At 36.4% G+C, this 13,720-nt stretch overlaps 1 protein-coding gene across 10 annotated transcripts in view; it reads right to left on the reverse strand.

The window, feature by feature from the left end:
• TENM3 (teneurin transmembrane protein 3) overlaps positions 1 to 13,720 on the reverse strand; it is a 692,983-nt gene that overhangs the window by 202,203 nt on the left and 477,060 nt on the right. The gene's annotated exons all lie outside the window — the stretch shown is intronic.

The following is a 13,720-nucleotide window of genomic DNA, read 5'->3' on the forward strand; positions in this document are numbered from 1 at the left end:
TATTAACATGAAGATAGACAGTCTTATCCAGCGTTGCCCTGCACATTCATCTTGTTTGGATAATTGCACATTTAAAATTAGAGTCTACTTATCTGGTTCTAGACATTAGGGAATAACGCACATGGAAGAGGTTTTTCGAATTCTAATTCCCCACGGCAGATCACTGCAATTCTCATTAATTCTATAAGGAAGAGCTTGCCTCTCCTTCAATGTTTACTTGAATTTTTTCTGCTGTATGTGGTTCACTGAAGGAATGGCAATAGTTCACTTTAAAAACGTTCTCTCCATTAGTGAGAATCGATTTTCTAAAGCATTCCAACACATCCATATCCAGTCTATAACAATTCCTTTAACCCCTGATATTCACAAAACTGTGTGCCTAAAAGAAAATGTTCTTCACTACAAAAAAGAAACAAGGAAAAACAAAGAAAAAGGAACTACATATGTTTCTCTACTTTATTTATTTATTTTTGCTAACCATAACTAAATTGCTTTACCCAGTAATTTCACAAAGAAGTTATAAATCTAAAAGGGAGTTATAAATCTAAAAGGGAGTTTAAAAAAAAAATCTAGGCTTAATGTAATTTTATAGGCCCAAATGCAAAAGTGGGGGCCACACTGGGAGGGAGAAATCTACAGAAGAAATTTTATACTCATTAAAGTTTATGATATTGATTAGGCTATGTACTCACATACATTATTTTATTTACTCTCAGAGCCACCATAAGCTGTTGGTATAATTCCTATTTCATAAGCAAGAAAAGAAAGTTCTGAGAAATTAAGAACTCTGGCAATGGTCAGGGAAAAAGACTCCGCAGCTTTCCGTACTAATTTATACAGGGATAATTATTTTTGTCAGTTTTGATGTAGACATGTTGTCAAGAAGAAAATGAAGATGAAATGTTAGCTTTAAGACAGTTCTGCTGACTAAGGAAACACTGGCCTTAAACAATACATTAGACCAGATGTACTTCTCAGATATATACACGTTCCATCCCCAAACTGCAGAATTCACATTGATCTCAGTGCATACGGAACATTCTCCAGGAGAGATCACGTTAGGCCACAAACCAAGGCTCAATAAACTCAAGAAGACTGAAATCCTATCAAGCTTCTTCTTTAACCACAACGGTATGACCCTAGAAATCAATTACAAGAAGAAAGCTGGAAAAATCACAAAAATGTAAAAATCGGATAACCAATGAGTAAATGAATAAATCAAATAAGAAATAAATAAATACCTAGAGACATAACAAACATATACAACTTACCAAAATCTGGGGATGCACCAAAAGTGCTTCTAAGAGGAAAGATCAAAGTAATACAGGCTTACCTCAAAACAAAACAAAACAAAAACAAACAAGAGAAATCTCAATTTAACTTTACACATAAAAGAGCTAGGAAAAGAACAAACAAAGACCCTAGTCGACAGAAAAAAAGACGTAACAAAGATCAATGAAACTAAGACCTGGTTCCTTGAAAAGATAAACAAAACTGACAAATCTTTAGACCAAGAAAAAAACAGAGAGTGTTCTAATAAAGTCAGAAATGAAAGAGAAGTTACAACTGACACCACAGAAAAAGAAAAGATCATTTGAGAATACTACAAATAATTAGACACCAACAAATCGGACAACCTAGGAGAAATGAATACATTTCTAAAAACATATAATCTTCTGAGACTGAGTCATGTAGAAACAGAATATCTGAAGAGACTGATTACTAGTAAAGAGATTAAATTAGGAATCAAAAACCTCCTGACAAACAAAAGGTCCAGGACCATATGGCTTCCTATGGTCCAGTAAATTTTACCAAACATTCAAAGAAGATTTAATACCTATCCTTCTAAACTCTTCTAAAATATTAAAAAAGAGGGAACACTTCCAAATTCATTTTCTGAAACCAGCATCACCCTGATATCAAAACCAGAGAAGGACTCCATCAAAAAAGAAAATTACAGGCCAGTATCACTGAAAAACACAGATAAAAATTCTCAATAAAATATTAGGAAACTTCATTCAATAATACATTAAAGGATTGTGTTCCAGGATTAAGTGGAATTTATTCTAGGAATGAGGGTTGGTTCAACATCATATCTGTAATCAATTAATGTGATATAGCCCATCAACAAAACAAATAATAAGAACCATATGATCACCTCAGTAGACAAAGAAAGTCTCAATGAAATTCAATATCCATTTATGATAAAAACTCAACCAACTGGGTACAGAGGGAATATACTTCAATATAATAAAGGCTACATATGACAAACCCAAAGTTATTCATACTACTCAACATCATACTTAATGGTAAAAACCAGAAAGGTCTCCAAGATCAGAAGCAAGATAAGGACGCCCACTCTCATCATTTTTATTCAACAACAAAGTATTGGAACTCCTAGTCACAATAATTAGGCAAGAAAAAGAAATAAAATCGTATCCATATTGGAAAAAAAACTGTCATTATTTGCAAATGGCATGATATTATATATGGAAAATCTTTAAGGTAAAATCTTTAAAATGTTACAATAAGTAAATTCAGTAAAGTAGCAGGACTCAAAATCAACATATAGTAATCTGTAGCATTTATATAACTAATAGGTGAAAGACCTGTACACTGAAAACTAAAAAAACACTGATGAAAGAAACTGAAGACATAAATAAATGAAAAGATATTCTATGCTCATGATTAGAAGAATTCATATTGTTAAAATGTCCATCACGCCCAGAGCAATCTACAGATTCAAAGCAATTCCCATCAAAACTCTAATGGCATTTCTCACAGAACTAGAACAAGAAATTCTAAAATTTTTATGGAACCATAAAAGATCCTGAAAAGCCAAAGCAATCTTGAGAGAGACTAACAGAACTGGAGGCATTATGTTCCCTGATTTTAAACTATACCATGAGTCAAAACAGTATGGTATTGGTATAAAAACAGACAGATCTGTGGAATGGAACTAAATTAAACCCACACATATATTGACAATTAATTTATGACAGAGGAGCCAAGAACATATAAGGGAAATAGGACAGCCTCTTCAATAATGGTGGTGAAAAAACTGGACAGCCACATGCAAAAGAATGAAAATGGACCACTATCTTACACCCCATACAAAAATTAATTCAAATGGATGAAAGACTTGTAAGACCTGAAACCATAGAATTTCTAAAGGAAAACACTGAACATCGGTCTTAGCAATATTTTGTGGATCTGACTCCAAAGGCAAGGGAAAGGAAAACAAAAATAAATAAATGAGATTACATCAAACTAAAAAGCTTCTGCACAGTGAAGAGACCATCATCAAAATGAAAAGGCAGCCTGCTGAGAGATTTTTGCAAATCATGTATCTGACAAGACATTAATTTCCAAAATACACACAAAATTCATACCACCGAATAACAACAAAACAGCCTGTTTAAGAAATGGGAGGAAATAAACATTTTTCCAAAGAATCCATACTCAAGTGTTAGCAAGGATATAGAGAATAGGAGCACTTGCACACTGCTGGTAGCAATGTAAATTGGTACAGACACTGTGGAAAACAGTATGAAGTTTCCTCAAAAAATCATGTAAAGAACTACAATGTGATCCAGCAATTTAACTTCTCAGTATTTATATGAAGAATATGAAAATGCTGATTCAAAAAAATATATGCACCCTTATGTTCACTACATTATTTACAGTAGCCAAGAACTAGAAACAACCTAAATGTCCATCAGTATATGAATGAATAAGGAAGATGTGGGGTGCATGTGTGTGTATGTGTGTGAGAGAAAGAGTGAGAGGGAGAGAGAGAGAGAGAATGGAATATTACTCAGCCATAAAAAACAAACTCTTGCCATTTACAACAACATCGATGGACCTTGAAGGTATTTCACTAAGTGAAGTAAGTCTGATGGAGAGAGAGAGAGAGAGAGAGAGAGAGAGAGAGATGGAATGGAACATTACTCATAAGAAAGAACAAACTCTTGTCATTTACAACAACATCAATGGACCCTGAAGGTATTTCGCTAAGTGAAGTAAGTCAGATGGAGAAAGAAAAATACAGGGACGCCTGGGTGGCTCAGTGGGTTAAAGCCTTTGCCTTCAGCTCAGGTCATGAACCCAGGGTCCTGGGATCGAGCCCCACATCGGGCTCTCTGCTCAGCGGGGAGCCTGCTTCCCCTCTCTCTCTGCCTGCCTCTCTGCCTACTTGTGACCTCTGTCAAATAAATAATTAAAATCTTTTTTAAAAAAAAAGAAAGAAAAATACAGTATGATTTCTCTTATATGTGAGATCCAAAAAAACCCCAAATGAACAAACAAAACAAAACCCTGTAGCTATAGAGAAGAGATTGGGGTTACAGGTGGGGAATAAGGAAAAGGATAAGTGAAATGGATGAAGGGGATCAACTCTACAGTAGAGAAGGATAACTGGCTTTTATTTTTTATTATTATTATTATTTTCTTTAAAATTTATTTATTTGACAGAGATCACAAGTAGGTAGAGAAGCAGGCAGAGAGATCGGGGAAGCAGGCTCCCTGTCCAATGCGGGGCTCGATCCCAGGACCCTGAGATCATGACCTGAGCCGAAGGCAGAGGCTTTACCCCACTGAGCCACCCAGGCACCCAATAACTGGCTTTTAAATGTTGACCACTTTGTAGGGCAGACAGCTATTGAATTGGAATGTTGAACCCCTGAAACTTACATATTGTTACATATCAATTTTACCGCCATTAAAAGAAAGAACTGTAGAAATTCAGTTTTATTTTATTTCAACTTTTTAGAAATTCAACTTTAAATGAAGAAATACTTGCTTTATTTTGAGTCTGGGGTCAGAGTGCCATCTAGTAAAGGCAGAGCTGGAGACCACATTCCAGCAGTGAGAGTGAAAGCTTTGTTTTAATACAGGGAAACTGCACAGCCTTTTAAATGGGGAATGCAGATAAAAATAATTCTGGGGGCGCCTGGGTGGCTCAGTGGGTTAATCCTCTGCCTTCGAATTGGGTCATGATCTCAGGGTCCTGGGATGGAGCACCGCATCGGGCTCTCTGCTCAGCAGGGAGCCTGCTTCCCCCCTCTCTCTGCCTGCTTCTCTGTCTACCTGTGACCCTCTCTCTGTCAAATAAATAAATAGAATATTTAAAAAATAATAATAATAATTCTGATGTTATTTTCCAGTTTCATAAAGAGTTCAACATCTTTCAGATGTAGACAGCATTCTGTCTCATTTTTTAATTTTTCTGAAGCCAGTTCATTTTTTTCTGACAGTGAGAAACAAAAATGTATTAAGTTTAAAAAATTTTTTTCTAAAAGTAATTATTCAAAAAAAAATTGCACCACAAAATCTGAGATATAATTGCTTTTCTTCTTGTCCTTATAATACATCTTGGGGTTGCGAGGTTATTTTACAAACTCACAATAGTTGCTAATGTAAGCATAAAATATTTCTCCTAACGTGCTTAAGGGATTACCAGAGTTATCAAATCAAACAGTACTACAAAGCACAATCCCATAGGCTCATCTTTGATTATCACCACAATTTACAGACAAATATTTGAGACGGCATTATTAAAAGTTAATGGCCTTCTGGTTTATAAAGAACTGTTAACTCCTTAACTCCCTGCCTTCATTATATACTGCCCCGGTTTATATTGTAGTGAGGACATCAAACTAGGGTCAATTTCATAGATAACACTCCAAACAACATAATATCTGCTTCCCTTATAATTTCTTACCTCTTAAACTATCATGTTAAAATAATAAGTAATTCTAATGGTTTTACCTTACATACATTATAAAAACAGAGTATGAGAATAGAGTAAAAGCACAAATTACATTTAATGGCTGGCTTTCTGCAAGCCAGTGCAATTAGATGTAGCACACCTTAAAACGATCATATGATCAAAAGATATTCACCAAAATCAAGTGACAAAGGCGGACGCACTGAAACATACGCAAATGAGAAGGTAGTCAAACAAAGAATACTAATTAACTTTCACACAACAGAGATCATGAAATCCAAGTTACAGGTAACACGTCACCATGCACCCCAAAATGAAAAGTGACCCCCGAAACACTTTAGATTCAAAACCGTGTCACACGTAATTAGCAATCAAAGCGAAGCCATCAGGTTGAAGCGGTAAACATTTTGCCCTGTCGCAAAGTCGTGAGGCAGGTAAGTTCCCAGAAGAGGCTGTGATGTCTGCCATGCCTTCATTCCTGCCTGGAGCTCACAAAGCCCTAGCATAATGAAAACACTTTCTGATTTCAAGGCAAGTCAGAAATACGAACATTTAGAACCGGGTTGAACTAATGCAGCTGTCAAATAGGGAATTTACGCTCACGGTGAAACGGTCACATAATGATCTCGTTTTCATCCTAACTGGAGGGAAAAATTCTTTGTGAAGAACCCTGTAAATGTTGCTGGTAAAAGAGGCTCACACACAAAAGAGAAAGGGAAAGTAAAAAACAAAACAAAACAAAATCAGTGTTTGCAAGGGTTATTTCTTTAAAGAATTACAGCTGAGGTCAGAGATAATGTGGTACAGGAGGAGACGGTGAATTTAGTTGAGTACCTTCCTTTAAGGGCTTTATTCCCTTTCATTTAGAATACAGAAAAGAGTCAGAACAAGACAAAAGACAAGGAAAGAACCAAATTTCCAAAATAGCATTACGCTACATTATTAATAGTGTCGTACTAAGAGAAATGACAGCTCTCAATAGAGTACTTTTCTCTCTACTTACTTTAATTAAACTCCCTAGGCTTTAAAGTGAATTTGAACTTTTCTTTTAAACAGGAAAAAAAAAATCATCAAGACTGATTAAGATTTGATTTCTGTCCTCTAATGGTCCTCAAGCATAGTTATATCCTATTCAAAGGGAGAAAAACAGCAAATAGCAAAAACAAACCCCATCCTGTAATTTTCTTCAAAGAACTAGAATTTCAGCCTCTGCTCCTCTGCCTTCTCACAGGTAAATTAGTTCCTAGTGTGTCTCCTCTTTTCTAACAGGCACCGATCCATTAAATTTGAAATGAGAATTACAACAAAATTATACTAGTATGAGTGTTTCAGTTAACTTTCTCTATACCAGACTACCTTAACAACTTTGCTTCAGAATAAACCAATGTGATTTAAAAAAAAAAAAAAAATCACTGTAAAGTGTGATCCCTGAAGACTAATGTAGATAGCACATCTATACGGGGGAGGGGGATTTTCAAATCTGTGGACATGATTTTAATAATCCACTGTAGCCAACATAACATCATCATTCATACCTTAACGCGCCTTAAAGGACTCATATTTTGTCTTCTCCAATTGCCAATCTGCCCAAGCTAAAGTCATCCCACTCCTTCCGTACCCCTGCCCAACCCATCGTCCCTTTCTCAACCATTTTTGCTTTTCCACTGAAATCATTACTTTGTACTCAAAAGTTTGATGACATTTTTGACTTATTACCCTCTTTGATCCTCTGTATTCAAGCATCAACAAATCTGTTGTTAGCCGATTATAAAAATGTACCTTGATTATGTACCCTCCACTGGATTCCCATTGCCTCAGTTATCTGGACCCCTATCATATTTCCCTCTCTACCCCTCATTTATTAAATAAAAACCCCTGTCTGCTGACTCAGTATAAACCCTGTAAAAAATTGTATGTTGATATCTTTGTCTGTTGATTCCCTCCACGCCTGTCTATCCTGCATACAACAGACAACTTTGTTTTCATAAATGTATTCTTCTTGAATCAGCAATGGTTCACTGCTGCCAAACCACAAGTTCAAATTTTATTTCCCCAATAATGTTTAAGTCCTGTGGAATACAGAAGGAGAAGACAGGTTGATTGGTCTAATGGAGCTTACGCTCTTTGGGAGATAGGACTTATATACTTGGAGCAGCTAGACCATACATCTCAGGCAAATGCAAAAAAATAATTAAAAAAATTCAAACTATATGAGGAAAGCAATTCAGGAAACCTTTGCTTTGTGCTGGGCTTAGTTCGGAAGGCTTTAAGCATAGGCTACATCTTCGATAAACCAAAAGGAGAAGCTAAGATATAGGTAGGTCAAGGGGGCCATATGACCAAGGGGTGAGCAATGATGCTGGTTTGGAAGGCAAATGAAGAGAGAGTTCTGGGTACACCAACAGTGGGACAAGCTGATGACTTTAAAATCCAAGCAGGAGAATTTTTATTTGACGTGGTCATGCTATGCAGAGGCCCGCTGCAAGGGATTTATTATGAAAAAAGAAGTGGAAGGAAGATTAACCTGGGTGCCTGTCGAGGGTCCAGGGATCTTGGGACAGTATCTGGCTGTAAAGTGATGACTATCTCTTTAATTGTGGGAGCTGAATAGACTCATTTGGTAATGGTTCATTTACTCATTCCACACATATTTACTGGGCACCGGCCACAGCTTGAGGGATGTATCAGTTTAAAAGAAATTAGGTTTCAGCCATGTTGATAATGGTTTCGAAATGTTTCTGTATTAGGATAATTTGTTAAGATACCTTATAGGTTGCTGAGTATTTAAGGAATTGTAAGGATAGCCAAAACTGGAAAAAAAGAACTGTGTTACTTATGTGCATGATAATCATAGCTGTTAGTGTTTAAAACAGAATATATTCTCCTAACTTATGTAGCATATATTTATTTTATTTTGTTTATTTATTTGACAGAGAGAGAGATCACAAGTAGGCAGAGAGGCAGGCAGAGAGAGAGGGAGAAGTAGGTTCCTCCCTGAGCAGAGAGCCCAATGTCGGGCTCGATCCCAGGACCCTGAGATCACGACCCAAGCTGAGGTCTTAACTCTTAACTTAGCCACCCAGGCACCCCTATAGTATTTCTTTTCTTCCAGATTCATTAGTTATGCTATTAAGGTAGTTGACCAACTTGATGAGGACTCCACTACTGTTTCTGAAATGAACTGTCACAGTTTCCTAGGAACCTACTGAATGGTTAGAAATTCCTTTTAGATATTCATCCCTTCACTACAGAAATACCCCAGAAAGGGGTCTTCCTTTAAATCTCAATATCTTTAGAAATGCCTCCCGGGCTGATATTCCAACTAATCCCAATGAGTAAGACACAAATTATCTCCTTTATTGATTCATTGATTCATTCATTCAATAATTCATACAAGAGATACACAATGGATACCTACAGTATTTCACGTACCTGCCGAGTGCTAGCAATTCAATGTTGAGTTAAACAGATTCTTTCCTGCCCTTCCGGCACTCCCACTGCATCTGATTCCAAACCTTTTTTTCTATTATACCATATTGTCCTCTCACTCTTGGGTATAAACATACAAAGAGATCAAATATAATCTGGTAAATAATCTAAGAGATGAAATATGTTCAATTCTGAAAGATTTCACACAAGGCTTTCCTGATTAAAACAATGCACAAGTTGTCCTGAGGAATGCACATTTTGGGCAGGGAAGGCTTCAGGGCAGCTGGGAAAGAAGCAAAAGCAAGAAGATGGCCCGGGGCACCATCAAGCCATAGTTCAGACTGACTGACCCATAAAGGGTGTGGGCGGTTGCTGGGATGGCGCAGGGGAAGGGCAAACGACTTAATAAATGACGTTGGAAACGCTGAAGGAAAAAGCTTTTGACTTGCTTTGGCTTGCATTTTGGGTATAGAATTCACACACGTACTGTATGAGCAACAGAGAGCTGCTGAATGGTTTTAAGCAAATGAATGACAAGGTCCAGGGTGCATGTTATGTCATTCTGGTAGCAGCGTGGGAATGAGCGAGTGAGTGAGTTTGTGTGTGCGTTGTGTGCGCATGAGTACTGAGTGAGGACGGGGAGTAGATATTTGCAGTACTGCACAGAGTAGCTAAACCAAAGCCCTCAGTGGGGATAAATATGTAGGCCCACATTCAGGAGATAATGAAAAGAAGATTACCTTAGCAACAGATTAAATGAAGGGTAGGGTAAAAAAGAGGGCTGTGGGGCACCTGGGTGGTTCATTGGGTTAAGCCTCTGCCTTCAGCTCAGGTCATGATCTCAGGGTTCTGGGATTGAGCCCTGCGTCCGGCTCCCTGCTCAGCGGGGAGCCTGCTTTCCCCCTCTCTTTGCCTGCCTCTCTGCCTACTTGTGATCTCAGTCAAATAAATAAATAAAATATATATATATAAAAGAGGGCTGTGCACGGAATTTTCAAAGCCCTCTCAGAAATGTCTTTCACCTTTTAAAATCACTTAAAATCACACAATCTCATCATGTTAACCCTAGTTGGCTCTCACCACTCTAATCATTCTGGAAATCTATCCAGAACGGCTTTATATTTCTGCTAAATTGTGGGCATTAACATTTTTTTCTTGCCAGTGCCTCGTAGTGTTTATATTCCATCTTCTTTGAAATTTCAAAGTCTTTATAACTCTCCATGGTGTGGAGGAAAACTTAATACCCACGTCTCTGTAAAGCATATTCTTCTCTTTTATATTCCACGTTCAAGGTGCTGTTCCACACAAGCAACTTGCATTAAAAAGAGACGAGGAGGTGGAAGGAAAAAGAGTCATATGGGAAGAAAGCAACCGGAATCAGTGGAAACTGAAGGTGATTTTTGAAAACGATACTCATGACGTGGCCGGGTGGAGGGAAAGAAAAAGTTAACAAAAAAGTCTACGGAATAAATACTGAAATCCTGTAGAGTGGATTTTCTTTGAAATTGTCTGAAACACAAGCCTGAGTGCTCTCTTACTTGAAGTTAGACTCCACTTGTGGTAATGCTTTATCAAACCCTGGAAATGAAAGTAATTGAACTGAGCCTGAACTCTTGCAGAAGATGTCCAATCCTTGGACATAATGGATAAAAAGAAAGGGAAGCACAGAAAGTGCCTATTTTTCAACTTCAACTCTTACTCCTGAACTGATTATTACATTTACAGATGAGAATTTTAGGATAGAAATTCCATGTTAGAACTTCCTTTAACAGTTGCTCGGCCTAAAAAGGATTTCTTACTTTTCTAGGTCAAACAACTTTTTTTTTCCTAAGTCAAACAACTTTAACTCATTTTGACTTCCCCAAATGCAGAAACATGGTACTTAGGAAGTGCTTTATAGAATATTTAAAATAAATGTGTGTATGTCTACTGTATGTATAAATATTTATGCAAATTAAGGAAATCATGAAGTCAGAGATATACTGCAAATGAAAGCATTATAAATATATGATTTACTTTTGTTACCATTTTTTTTTTTTTTGGAAAGGAGTAGCATATAGAATATTAAAAGCTCCCGTCTTTTTTTGAAGCAGAGGGCTGCAAACTACAAATCTGCCTTTTCTAAATAAAGTTTCAAAAGAACACCGTCACACCCACTTGTTTACGTTTGACTGCTTTTCACACTGTAATGAATTTGAGCAGTTGCCCCCTCATGCCCCCATAAAAAGGCTAACGTAGTCACCATCTGGCTCTTGAAAATTACTAACCACCTTTTTTTTTTATTGAAATTTTGAGACAGTTGTAGATTCATATGCAGTTTTAAGAAGTAATACATGGAGGGGAGCCTGGGTGGCTCAGTCAGTTTGGTGTCTGCCTTCGGCTCAGGTCATGATCCCAGGGTCTCTGGATGGAGCCCTCCCTCTCCTTCTGCTCCCTCTACCCCTCTTCCCGATTTGTGTGCACATGTGATCTTTCTTTCTCTCAAGTAAATAAATAAAATCATTGAAAAAAAAAAAAGAAAATAGTACAGAGAGGTGTGTGTACACTCTGCTTGATTTCAGCCAATGGTAACATCTTGCAAAACTTACACCAGATATTGACATTGATACAATTCACCTTTCTTAGTCAGATTTCCCTACTTTTACGTGTGTATACAGTTTTATTCCATTTCTATGCTGACCAATTTTAAACATAAATCTGTTAATTGCTTCCTCAATAATAAGAACTTTTTCCTATCCTTTGTTTATAAGGTAAAAATTGCAGTTTTAAACCAAATATTATAAAGTTCATGTTAGCTTGAAATTTAGCAGAAGTTGGAGAGATAACCTATAAAGATAGCCAGATTTCAGGTCTATCTGTAAAGTTATTTTTAAAAAAGGAAACATATGCTTGACATCTATGAGCAGAATACACTTTTTTACCATCTGCAATTGCATTGTAAAGATTCTCTTTTTTGAAATAAGTTTTATTGCGAAGTTTACCTTCTTACTACCCAATCTGGTGGGGAGGAGGGAGGGTTTGAGGGCCAGTGGCAGGACAGGGGAAGAGAAAGAGAGGAACAAAATGTAACCAAATTTAGATTATTTGTCAGTTAAATATTTGCTTAATTATCAGTTAAAATGAAAACTTTATCTACATGTATCATCTGAAATTATCAAGAAGACAAAGATACTATATTTTACTCTGTGTTTCATTTGAGTTAAAATATACAATAGAAGGGTGCCTGGGTGGCTCAGTCAGTTGGGTGTCTGACTCATGGTTTCAGCTCCCGTCATGGTCTTGGGGTCCTGGGATCAAGCCCCACCCACATCAGGCTTTGTGCTCAGCGTGGAGTTTGCGTGTCCTGCTCATTCCTCTCTATCTCTAGAATTAATAAATAAAATCTTCAAAAAAATACGATAGATAGCACCTATGAATGGCTCAATGAAATGCTTTAACATTTTAAATATTCTTTCTATGGTAGCTCAGAAAAATTATTTTGCTTAAAGATGCTTCCTTCATTTCTAAAGCAAAGAGCTAATGAAGCAAAAGTTTCAAAAATACAATTTAGTAGAGATGGCAATAAATAAATGCATGAAGTAATGCATACCAAATGAAAACAATCTGTAAATTAAACCCTTCTTATGAGTATCCTTTCTGGAAGAAAGTGAAAGATAAATAATAAATAATAAAGCAGTGGTAAATTGCAATTGATAAGAGTAGAAATCTACACATTATGGGGAATAATTTGACATGACTGGACATTTTAAAAGATTTAAAAAAGGCATATGAAAGAACATAAATTTCCAGCCTCACATAACAAATCTAAATTGTCAAGGTTATGGGACTTTGGATAAACTGAAACAAGGGCAGAAGGCAGAATGTTCAAGAACTAAGTTTTTGTGAGTTAAAATACTTTTCCATGCTTGAAATGATATGGGAAATACTTTGAGATAAGGCCTTTTTTTTTTCTTTTGAGCTAAAGGCCCTTAAGAATTAATTTTAGTTGTTGGTATTTTACTGTAGTTAATTAATTTATTTTTATTCCTGAACCAAAAAAAAAAAATGTTTTCAGCTGTATAAACATAAGTAGTAATAAATCATGAGAAATGTGAGAAGAATTTCTGTTTAAGTACAATCATTTTGATGATGTGTGAAATATGAACATGGGTATTTCACCTTCGTAATAAATAAAACATTATTACTTTTGGGAATATCTAAAAGTAAACTATAAATAAACTTTCTTTTAAATATGAAATCATACAAAAATCCAATTCATTTTTTCCTTTTTTTAAAATTAATTTTTTCAAATTTTTTAATAAACATATAATGTATTTTTAGCCCCGGGATATAGGTCTGTGAATCTTCAGGTTTACACACTTCACAGCACTCACCACAGCACACCCCCGCATGTCCATAACCCCACTACCCTCTCCCGACCCCCCATATTAAAATTGGATTTTAATATAAAGCTTCAGTGTTCTATTTTCCTGTATCTGCTTCTCTAAGACCCATCTCAGATTCTTGAGAAAGTCTTCAGAAATTTCAATGGGTAGAGGGCTTGGACGTCATAAATACCTATGA

The sequence above is a fragment of the Neovison vison genome, chromosome 11, assembly GCF_020171115.1.
Source record: "Neovison vison isolate M4711 chromosome 11, ASM_NN_V1, whole genome shotgun sequence".
NCBI lineage: Eukaryota > Metazoa > Chordata > Mammalia > Carnivora > Mustelidae > Neogale > Neogale vison.